Source organism: Mandrillus leucophaeus, unplaced genomic scaffold, assembly GCF_000951045.1.
Source record: "Mandrillus leucophaeus isolate KB7577 unplaced genomic scaffold, Mleu.le_1.0 Scaffold136, whole genome shotgun sequence".
Lineage (NCBI taxonomy): Eukaryota > Metazoa > Chordata > Mammalia > Primates > Cercopithecidae > Mandrillus > Mandrillus leucophaeus.
Window position 1 is genome coordinate 293,022 of NW_012101321.1, and position 7,836 is coordinate 300,857.

At 38.0% G+C, this 7,836-nt stretch overlaps 1 protein-coding gene across 6 annotated transcripts in view; it reads right to left on the reverse strand.

Annotated features, from left to right (window-relative positions):
• ARFIP1 (ADP-ribosylation factor interacting protein 1) overlaps positions 1-7,836 on the reverse strand; it is a 145,209-nt gene that overhangs the window by 96,150 nt on the left and 41,223 nt on the right. For 2 of the 6 annotated variants that reach the window (XM_011973223.1, XM_011973220.1), the window contains exon 3: positions 739-744. The exons of the other annotated variants lie outside the window; for them this stretch is intronic. The gene's annotated coding sequence lies outside the window, so the exon portion shown is untranslated. The remainder of the gene's footprint in view (positions 1-738; positions 745-7,836) is intronic. 6 annotated transcript variants of the gene reach the window in all.

Sequence of the window (7,836 nt, forward strand, 5' to 3'; positions counted from 1 at the left end):
TGCCTTTCTCAAATGCCAGCAGTAGTAGTAATGTACTGGGTACATGAAAAGACTCAAGGCCTTCTAGTTAGCCAGGGTGATGCAGGCGATGGCAGTAGTTGAGGTCATGCCACGGTTTTCTCTTTCCTGAGTGTTGTGTTGTTGTGCTGCAGATGTTGTAATGGGCTGTGCCAGTTGTCCATCAGTCAGGAGGTAGCACTTGCAACCGCACCAGCTACAGTTCTTTGCCCATTTTAAAATTGGGTTGTTAGGGGGGTTTTTGTTGTTGTTGAGTTATACAAATCCTCTATATATTCTGGATATTTACTTCTTATCAAATATATAACTTGCGAATATTTTCTCCCATTCTACAGGCTGCCTTTTCACTCTGTTGTGTCCTTTGATGCACAGAAGTTTTTCATTTTGTAGTCCAATTTGTCTATTCTTACTTTTATTGCTTGTGCTTTGGTTTCATAACTAGGAAATCCTTGCCAAATCAGATGTCAGAAAACGTTTCCTCTGTTTTCTCCTAAGACTTTTATAGATTTGGGTCTACATTTAGGTCTTTAATTCATTCTGAGTTAATTTTTATATATGGTGTGAGGTAAGAGTCCAACATCATTCTTTTGCATGTGGATATCCAGTTTTTCCAGCACGATTTGTTGAAGAGATTATCCTTTCTCCATTTAATGGTCTTGGCATTTTTGAAATTCCTATTTTCCCTCCTGCCACTGCATTCTCACGCTATATCTAGATTACCTGTGGCTACTGAAGTTAAGTTTCTGTTCTTTACAAATAAAAGATATACACACACTAGTATTTGGACTCTAATCAGGAAGACTAAGATCCAGCTATCTAAATAATCACTACCTTTTCAAATTATGCTATTAAGTTCTCACTTCATTCCTCCTAAAAACAGCTGGTGATTCAACATGTATTTACTATACGCCTACTATTATGGGCAATGTGCATGAGATAAAACAGAAATATAAATCAGTTTTTAGCTTTCTAGAAACTTAAAGTGTTTTTGGCAGAAAAAAAATTATAATCAGTGTTGTGAGCACAAAAAGGGAAACAATGTTGTGAGCACTAAGATGAAAAACTTAACAGAGGTAACATTTAAGCTAAATCTTGTACGATAAGATTAGGAATATAGTAAAGGAGAGTTCCTCAATAGGAGGAATAAGAAGCAGAGTGGAAAAAGAGTCATATATTCTAGAAACTGCAAGTAAAGCAACTTGGCTAGAATGGTGATTGCTCACTCACACATTCATCAATTCAACTACTTTATCAAACTCTATAATGTGCTAGGTACAATTTCAGACGTATAGTATATTTTGTGATGTTCTGTGAAGAACAAAACAGACAAAGCTCCCTGCTCTCATAGAGCTTACATTCTAGTTGGGAAAAACAAACAAATATATATGTCATATAGTCATAAATGTCCATGGTCATATATGTGTATATGTGTTCACACTTGTGCTGTTTTAGATATAGTGGTCAGGGAAAACCTCAGAAAAGGTATATTTTTGTGAGACCTGAATAAAGTGAGGCAGTAAGTCGTAAAGACAGTTACAACACTGCAGGCAGAGAGAATAGTAAGTACAAATACCAGGAGGTGGTATCATGCTCAGCTTTTCAAGGAATGGCAAGAAGGTCATGTGGCTTGAGGGAAGACAGCAAGGGGGAGAAAGGTAGGAAATGGCAGAGAGGCGACCAGTGGCAAGAACATGTGTGACTTCAAAGATTATCACGAGCACTCTGGATTTTATTCTGAGTAAGATGAAAATCTACCTGAAAGTTTTGAACAGTGGGGTAAAACAATCTGACTCAGGTTTTTAAAGTACTGTTCTTTTGCTGCTGTGCTGAATTAAACAATAATCATGCACAGGCAGAAGGAGAACAATTAGGAGTCTACTGGAATAGTCTAGGCAAGAGATGATAGTAGCTTGGAGTAGGGGAACAGTAGCTGAGGATGTAGAGAAGTGGTCAGATTACAGGTATATTCTGAAGGTAAAGACAACACGAATTCCTTACAGACAGATGTGAGATAAGGAAAAATGAGAAGTCAGGGATAACTCTCAAGAGTTTCGGCCTGAATAGCTGGAAAGATGGAATTGCCATTGGACAAGATTGGGGGAGGAGCACAATGTAGGGGAAATATCAAGAGTTTAGTTTAGGACATATCAAAGTTTACAAGCCTATTATATGCAAGTGAAGAAGGTAAGTAGGTTATTGGATTTATGAGCCTGAAGTCCACACAAAAGCTTGAAGCTGGGAATAAGAAATTTAGAAGACATCAGTGTGTAAATACACTTAAATCTCTGACTGGATGAGATCACCTAGAACAGGACTTGACAACTTTTTTCTACGAAGGGTCATATAGTAAATATCTAAAGCTCTGTGGGCCATAAGGTCTCTGTTGCAACTACTCAGTTTTGCTGTTGCAGTCCCAAAGCAACCACTGACAGTATGCAAATGAATGAGCACGGATTTGGCCTGACTCGTGCCCTAGAAAATCTAGAGATTTAAAAAAAAAAGAATCTAAAGACTGCACTCTGGGATATCCCCAAATCTGAGATACAGGGAAATGAAGAGGCACTAGCAGAAAAAACTCATAAAGAATGGCTTGTAAGGTAGAACGAGAATCATAACAGATGGCTTCTGAGGACAGGTAAAAAGAACAAAGGTTCCTGCTTCTAAGACTGATGACAAAGACCCTACTGAACCTCCCCACACCTGCAAGAATGCAACTACAAAAGTGAACACAATTTAAAAAGAAATCACCTGAAAGTATTCGAAAGTAAACAGAAACTCTGGTGGGGAGGTCATGCTTACTTGCAGGACGGAAACAGGGAGCTATGCAAGTAACTTTCCGTCTCCTAGGCTTTTAGCTTTGAGCTAAGTTCTATCTATGCTGTGCATCCAGCAGTGGCCAGGGCACCCAGGGGAAAGTTGTAGTCCTTTTAAGCTGGGAAAAAGTTAAGTTGAGGAAAAATGACAGGAATAGGAAACCTTCAAAAGGAAAGATCCAGAAAGGAGATCCCAGAATGTGCCTACCCACATCTCTGACTAACCCTTAATACACTTGAGCAAAAGGAGCTCACTTATAGACAAAATATCTCAATTGAGAACAGAGCTGCCATCAAGAAACAGCTTGAAATGCAAGCCCAGCCAAGAAAATTACTTTCTAAAACAAAGGAAACAATACTCATTGGAGAAAATCAACAGAATCTGGACAGTATCTAGACAGAATCTCCACATCCCAATGTGCACAATGTTCAAAATACAATCCAAAAGTACTAAGACATACAATGAAGCAAGAAAACAAAACATTCCAAGGGGGAAAAAATCCATCTAAAAGACTCTGAGACAAACCGATGTTGCAACTAGCAGACAAGGATTTTAAAGAAGCTATTATAACTAGTCTCAAGTAAAATATTTTCAATGAATAAAAATCTTGGCAAAAAAATGGAAAATCTCAGAACAGGAATATAACCATTAAAAATAAGCCAAATGAAAATTATAGAAAAAGCATAATTTTTAAAAAATCACTGCTTAGAATTAGCATCCAGATGGAGATGACAGAGGAAAGAGTAAATGAACCTAAACTAAATCAAAACAAATTAGCCAAGCTGAAGAACAGAGAGAAAAGACGACTGAGGAAAAAAGAGCTTTAGTGGCCTGTGAGATATTATGTGATCCAACATAAGTGTAGATGAAACACAAGAAAGGAGAAATGGAACAGAGAAAATGTTTGAAGATCTAATGGCCAAAAAGTTCCCAAATTTGATGAAAGACAAAAATTTGCAGACACAAGATGCTCAATGAACACAATGCAGAATAAACACAAAGAATTCCATGCTAAGGCACATCAAAATAAAACTATTTAAAGCCAAAGATAAAGAGCTAACCTTGAAAACAGAAAGGCAAAAACAAGTATTACTATCCTGGAACAACAATCCAATTAATAGCTGACTTCTTATTGTATTTACAAAAGCCAGAAGAGACTGCAACCTTTTTATCTTACTTTTACCTACTCTTTTACCTTTACCTTACCTTATCTTACTTTATTGTTTGAGACAGGGTCTCAGTCTGTTGCCCTTGGCTAGCAGTGTGACAGGGTGATTACGAATCACTGCAGCCTTGACCGTGCAAGCTCAGGCAATCCTCCCACCTCAGTGCACCACCATGCCTGGCTAACTTTTGTTTTTTAATTTTTTGTAGAGACAAGGGTGTCATTATATTGCCCAGGCTGGTCTCAAACTCCTAGATTCAAACGATCCTCCCACCTCAGCTTCCCAAAGTGCTGAGATTATAGGCATGAACCACTGCACCTGAGCTGAAACATTTTTAAAGTGACAAAAGACGGAAACTGGCTAGGAGTGGTGGCTCACATCTATAATCCCAGCACTTTGAGGCCTCAGATCGGTGGATCGCTTGAGCCCAGAAGTTCAAGACCAGCCTGGGCAATATGACAAAACCCTGTCTCTACAAAAAATACAAAAAACATTAGCTAGGCATGGTGGTGCACACCTGTGGTCTCAGCTATTTGGGACGCTAAGGTGGGAGGAACACCTGAGCCCAGGGAGGTCGAGGCTGCAGTGAGCCACGATCATGTCCCTGCACTTCAGCCTGGGTGACAGAGTGAAATGCTGTCTCAAACAAAACAAAACAAAACAAAAGAAAGAAGAAGAAAGAAGAAGAAGAAGAAAAGAAAACTGCCCACCCAGAATTCTATATCGAATAAAGGAGAAATAGATATTTTTGGACAAAACCAAAAGAATTCATCACTTGACTTACATTACAAGAAATACTAACGAAGTTCTTCAGGCTGAAGGGAAATGAAATCAGAGAGAAAGATGGATTTTCAGAGAAGGAGGAGGAAGAAGTGAAATGGTAAATAACTTAGTAAATACAAAAAACTCTATTTTTTTCCTTTTGCCCTTTCCTTTCAATTTATTTATAATCCACATAAATGCTTGAAGAAAATGTTATAAGATTATCTTCTGCGGCTTAATATGTATCAAGATATAATACATAAAATAACAATTATTATCAAAGAGCAGGGGAAAGGTAAGGAAAATATGGACCTAAAAGGTTGTAGGATTTCTGTATTTCAAGTGAGGCAGTGCATTATTACTTGTAAGTGGACTACAAAATTTCAGGATATATAATGTAATCCTTATGGCAACCACTAAAAGTATAATGCAAAGAAGTACAGCTAAAAAGTAATCAGAAAAATAAAAATGGAATTCGAATAAAAATATTCAAATAATCAACATTAAAAATATTCAGATTATCAAATAATAAATGAAAAGGAAGAGGAGAGGAAAAATGCAGAGGAGAGAAGTATAAAAACAAACAAAAAACTGAAAGGAATAAGAAAGCAAGAGGAGTCTGATCAATTTACAGTCATCCCTTGGTATCCGTGGGGGACTGGTTCCAGGACTCCCCAGCCCCCACTCCCCATCCCATGGATACAAAATTCTACAGATGCTCAGGGCCCTTATATAAAACGATGTAGTGTTTGGATATAACCTATGCATATCCTCCTGTACACTTTAAATCATCACTAGATTATTTGTAATGCCCAATTCAGTGTAAATGCTATATAAATAATTGTTGCACTGTATTCCTTTTTATTGTTTTTCCTCAATATTTTCAATCCAAGGTTGGTTGAATCCATGGATTAGAACTCATGGATAGGGAGGGCTGACAGTATTTTAAACAGCCTGGTGGGAGGCTAGACTGAAGGAAAGCATCACAGACTGAAGACAAAAAAGCTATCTGAAAGACTATTTTACAATATAGTCAATAGATCATAACAACTGGAATCAAAGTTGTGGGAATGAAAAAAGGTAGATTCAACAGATATTAAGGAAGCAGAAATAAGAGACTTACAGAGTAACTGGATTGTGGAAATGAAAAAGGAGGAGGAATCTAGAATGACCTACCTCTTCTCACCATCCTCCAATTTATGGCTTGGGCAACTGGAAAGATATACATGTCACTCACCAAAATAAGGAAAGCAAGAGGTGTATTTGGCTTGGAAAGGCCAGAGATTGAGTCTAGTTGTAGACATTCTGAATTTGAGAATGTTTGTGAGGTATCCAAGTCCACCGGTTCATTGGGAATTTCAAAATGCAAGTCCAGAGTTCCAGGTTGAAGACATAAACCTGGAAATTATCACTGTAGGGATGTGGACGGCATTAACTGTTAAGAATGACAAAAGAACTCAAGAGAAGAATCCTGTGGAACATTAGAAGGCAGAGAAGGCCAGGCGGGGCGGCTCACACCTACAATCCCAGCACTTTGGGAGGCCAGGTGGGAGAAAGGCCTGAGCCCAGGAGTTTGAGACCAGCCTGGGCAACACAGGGAGACCCTGTCTGTACATTTTTTGTTTGTTTGTTTTAATTAGCCTGGCTTGGTGGCATGTGCCTGTGGTCCCACCTACTCAGGAGGCTGAGGTGGAAGGATTGCTTAACCCAGGGAGGTCAAGGTTGCTGCGAGCTGTGATCGTGCCACTGCACTCCCGCCTGGCTGATGGAGCAAGACCTCATCTCAAAACAACAACAACAACAAAAGGCAGAAGATACTGCAAAAAAGATTCTGGGGGTAAGGGGAGTAAATGGTTCATGATGCCAATATAGCAGCGAAAATTACAGCAATGGAACTATGTACTGTTCCGGGTCTGTGACTTTAAATAGAAAAAACAGATATTCTGAAAATGAGAAATACAATGATAAACCAATACTACTTTATGCCATAAAGTAGGTAATAAGAATACTCATTTGCCAAAAGATATGCAAACATTGCAACTATTATCTATTCATTTTCTTCCCTACAAAGAATGACCCATTTTGGGGAACACCATTTACTAACCATTAATTATAGTACTGAAAATTAACAGCCAAAATACAAATCAGTAGAATGAGACCCCAAACCAAAAGCTCCATGTTATCTCCCCGGACAAAAAATATCCATGATACCTCACTCATGCTTAAAATTGAAATAGAATTTAAATTCAAATCAGACAACCAAAATAATTATACAGAAGGCTTTGGGAAATAATTATGTCCTTTAGGAATAAAAACAGAATCTCTCTTGTTCTAAGGTTCATGCTATTTAAGGTCTTTCACAATAGATTCCAATCAACCTTGCGGGCTTTACTTCTTTTAACTTTACTCTTCTAGATATCCTCTATTACTGAATCTACTACTTATCATTTCTGGAACATGAAATGTACTTTGACATCTATAAACATTTGCTGAAATTGTTCACAATGTCTGAAATATTCTTCCAACTTCAATATCTAGTAAGATCCTGCCCATAACTTAGGGCTCAACTCAAATGCTCTTTCTCCTATAAAACTTATTCCAAAGCCTCAGAGAGACCACACACTATAAAGAGAAGGATAAGGACTTTGGAATACAAGAGACTTGGGTTAAAATCCCAGCTGTACAATATAACAGCTGCTTTCTGATCCTCATTACTTAATCTTATTTTTCTCATCTATAATATTAAGAAGCATATTGGATACTTGAGGAAATTAAGTAAAGGTTTATTCAAAGCACTAATGAAGGGTAGCCAGCACACAGTAGGCATTCACTGAATAAAGAACGATGTCTCCAGTGGTGTGCTAGTAAATGTTTAACAACCAGTTTTCCAAACTGAAAAAAAAAAAGAAAAAAAGGCTTAACCTTAGTGTGTGGCTGTTGTCCATTTCCATGGTGCCAATACTCCTACAGTGGCCAATTTCAAGCTTCAAACATGACCTCACTGAAAACAGAGGCAGGAAAAAGAGATATGCAATAGCACACCATCATACAGTAGAAAGAGATATGCAGCAGCACA